Raw genomic sequence first — 3,950 nt, 5'->3', positions numbered from 1 at the left:
GATTAGTGCCGAGCAACGAGGACCCTCAGTCAAGTGCGCAGACCGTCGGCCCATGGTAATGCGCGCTGCCACAAATTAGCAAAACCAAAGGTGAATTCAAGAAATGGGGGTAGTTTCTGATATGTGATTAGCGAAAAGTCACTAATCGCACATCGCAGGGCAAACCCCTCAAAGAAGGAAAAGCCCCGAGCACCCGGACCCGAAATAATTGTAAAATGTTGAAAAATATCGTTCTGATTCCGTCAGAAGCGGGGTCCCACAAAAACCAGCAGAATATCGGAAGGGCTTCAAGCGGTAAGCGGTTTCAACCGAGTCCTGCCCGATGCCACACAATAGGTGCCACGCGTCTGGCGGAAGAGAGAGAAAACCGCACACATCAGACGGGTAAACATCATGTTACTTACCTGTCCGATATGAACGATGAACGTAGGATTTGGATGTTGGACACAGATTGTCATTGATGTCAATATGGCAATATTCAAGGAGCAAATAGAGATGACAGAGATGGAGACTGTGTATGATTTGGGGAGCAAGATGATCGAAGGTTTGAGCAAGGAGAAGGTCCAGAGTGGGGACTTGATTACGATCGATAAAGCTTCTGGGAAGATTACAAAGTTGGGGCAGTCTTTTGTGAGGTCCAAGGATTATGATGGAATGGGGCCACAGACCAAGTTCGTATAGTTCCCGGATGGAGAGCTTCAGAAATGCAAAGAAGTGGTGCATTGCGTTACGCTGCATGAGATCGATGTCATCAATAGCAGGACGCAAGGGTTTCTGGCCCTCTTTACTGGAGATACTGGAGAGATCCATTCTGAAGTGAGGGAATAGATTGACAGTAAAGTTGTTGAATGGAGGGAAGAAGGCAAAGCTGAAATTGTACCAGGTGTGCTTTTTATTGACGAAGTCCATATGCTTGACATTGAATGCTTCTCGTTTTTGAATCGTGGTCCAGAGAATGAGATGGCACCGATATTGGTTGTTGCAACAAATCGTGGCATCACAAAAATCTATGGAACAAATTACAAGTCTCCACAAGATATAGCCATTGATCTATTAGATCGCCTGCTCATTATTTCGACACAGCCATACATGGAAGATGAATGTGAGCTGTCAGATCAAAGAGCAGTGAATCCAACGGTCGTCGCATGCGAAAGACTCACGGAGATTAACGCGCGAGAGAACAGCGGTTTCGGGCGACAGGTGGTTTCCCCGCACCGCTTACCGGGGCTCAGGGGTATTCGTATACGATGGCGCGATCCCGTAAGAACATGGCGCGTGGCAGACAAAAACCATCGCCCGCGGGTTAATGTGTGCGCAAGTCTCACGATCGGGGCTTGCGACTACCGTTCGATCGTGCGACGGAAGGTCAAATGACGAGAAAAGTCCGCAGGGTTTAACACTGCCCCTGCGGGTTAACGTGCACGCAAGTTGCGCTATCGGGGCTTACGACTACCATCCGATTGTGCGACGGACGGTCATATGACGAGGAAAGTGCGCGGTGTTTAATCGTGCAGTAAACATAGCGGAGATCGTCGGATCGTGGGCGATCGATGGTGGAGATCAAGGTAGGTTCAATCACATGGGTTTCCAACTATTATGACAGGGAAACAGTGAATTTGAGTATTTGGAAGGGAACGTGACTCTTCACAGAGTTATAGAGTAAAAATGGAGGTAGCAGGGTTTATTTGATCCTCGAGTTGTTGGATTATAGCAGCGCTAACAGTTGTAATTCGGCCTCTCTTCCGCATTAACGTGACTTGTAAGAATTTGATGAATCCGAATAGACAGAGGAAGCCATGGATCGGGAAGCTGAAAGATCAAGTGAGTCAGAGGAAACTACAGCGAGTGAGGAGGAAGCCAAAAAGGCGGTGGAAAGTGGAAACGATCAGTCAGAGGTGCCTAAAACACATAAAAATAGAAACACAAGGTGAAGTGTTGCTAATAGATGTATAATCTGTAAGAGAGGAAGCTGAAGAATAGGCAAGAGGCAGGAGAGACCAGAGAAATAGGAGAACTGGAGAAAGGCAGAAGCTCAGCAGGGTTGGGTGTAGAAAACTGCAGCAAAATAGTGATACTAAGATTGGGTTGGAGCCCAAGAGGTTGGAGCCTCAGAACTGAACAGGACTAAAGTCACTAGGGGTAGGTGCTCCTAAGTGCAGAACCACTGCAAAACAGAGTTGGTGCTCTGGAGGTTGGAGCCTCACTGAAGTCCAAGTTGGAGCTTGGAAACTATTCACAGTCAGATATATATTTATATTGTATTTATTTTATTGTATTGTCTTGATCTTTTAATAAAATCATTTATTCCAGCTGTTGGTTTTTGTGTTCTGTGTATACATATACATATCTATATATGCTTTTGGCAATCACTAGAATAATTATTGTAAGAAATATTGATTCACCCCCCCTCTCCGTATTTCCAACAATTGGTATTAGAGCAGGATTCTTCATACTAACCTAACAGCTTGAAGAAGGATCTGCAGCCATGATGAGAAACCATGAAGCATCATGAATACCTCCTTTGTTCGATGACACTAACTTTGGTTTCTGGAAGAAAAGAATGACTTACTACTTAATGTCCCTTGGACCTGAAGTTTGGCATTTTGTTCAAAATGAATACAAAACTACTTCCACTCTTCCAACAGACCAAGACGAGAGGAAAGCCTACATCGCAAATGCAAAGGCCATGAACTCCATCACTAGTGGAATCACTGATTCCGAGTTTACAAAAGTCATGCACTGTACCTTGGCCAAAGAAATGTGGGAGAAGCTAGTTGGCTTGTACGATGGAGACTCAAAAGTCAAAAAGGCAAAGCTTCAAACTCACAGAAGACAATTTGAAAGTTTGAGGATGGATGATGAAGAAGATATTGCAGCATACCTCCTCCGAGTAGCTGAAGTGGTAAATTCCCTGAAAGGATTGGACGAAAAAGTTGAAGAAAGTACCATTGTTCAAAAGGTATTAAGATCTCTTCCAGACAGGTTTGACTCCAAAATAAGCGCTATAGAAGAAGCAAAGGATCTAGATACCCTCAAAATGGATGAACTCCATGGAATTCTCACTGCCTATGAAATGAGGAAAGGTGGCCCAAGCTCCAAAGATACAGCATTCAAGGCCTCAAGGTCAAAGAAGGGGAAAGAAAGGAATGACTGTAGTGATGAGTCAGATGTGGAATCTGAATTGGCTCAATTTGTACGAAAGCTGAAGAAAGGATCTAAGCTTAAAGGCAAGTATCCTCTTATTTGTTTTAAATGTGGTAAAATAGGCCGTTATGCAGCAAAATGTCCTCATAAACATGACAATGATGACGAAGGAAATTCTAAAAGAATGGCACATAAAAAGAAAGGGTTCAATAAGAAAAACTTCTTCTCCAAGCAAGATGAGTCTGATGAGGATGAGTTTATGGTCATCAAAAGGAAATCAGATGAGGAAAGTGATCATGATGAAAGCCAGGAAGCATTATTCATGGCACTCGCAAATGATGATGACTCAGGGCTGGAAGGAAATGTAGATGAACTGTTAATAAGTGCCATTGAAGAAAATGAGAAACTACGGAACAAAATCATTTCTCTCAAAGTGGAAAATGAGGAAATAAGAAGGATAGAAGATCTCTTGGAAGCAAAGCTTAAAGAAAAGGAAGAGACTTGTGAAGAACGTGAGACCGAAATAGTGTCTCTGAGAAAGGAGTTGGAGCAAATTAAAAAGGGTTGTAAAAGCTCTCAAATATTTGAGACTATTCTGAAAAATCAAAAACCTCAAAATTACAAGTCTGGAATAGGTTTCAAAGGAGAATCCTCAAGCACTAAGAATAATGCGAAAAGCTATGCCGATGCACTTTCCTGCAATCAAAAAGATGAAAAGTGCGCCCCAGATCCCAAGAATTAAGAGAGAATTACTGCAAAGAAGAATGTGGAGTCGAATCATGGACACTACAAAAAATACAAACCTG

The 3,950-nt window shown here is 43.2% G+C and overlaps 1 pseudogene; it reads left to right on the top strand.

The window, feature by feature from the left end:
• Positions 1-468: 468 nt before the first annotated feature.
• LOC149225406 (uncharacterized) lies at positions 469-1,374 on the top strand (annotated as a pseudogene).
• Positions 1,375-3,950: the final 2,576 nt, after the last annotated feature.

Source organism: Pinus tabuliformis, chromosome J (assembly GCF_031772625.1).
Source record: "Pinus tabuliformis cultivar Carrire ecotype Pingquan chromosome J, CPIR1, whole genome shotgun sequence".
Taxonomy (NCBI): Eukaryota; Viridiplantae; Streptophyta; class Pinopsida; order Pinales; family Pinaceae; genus Pinus; species Pinus tabuliformis.
The sequence above is the reverse complement of the archived record's forward strand: the minus strand, read 5'-3'. Positions and strand labels throughout refer to the sequence as shown.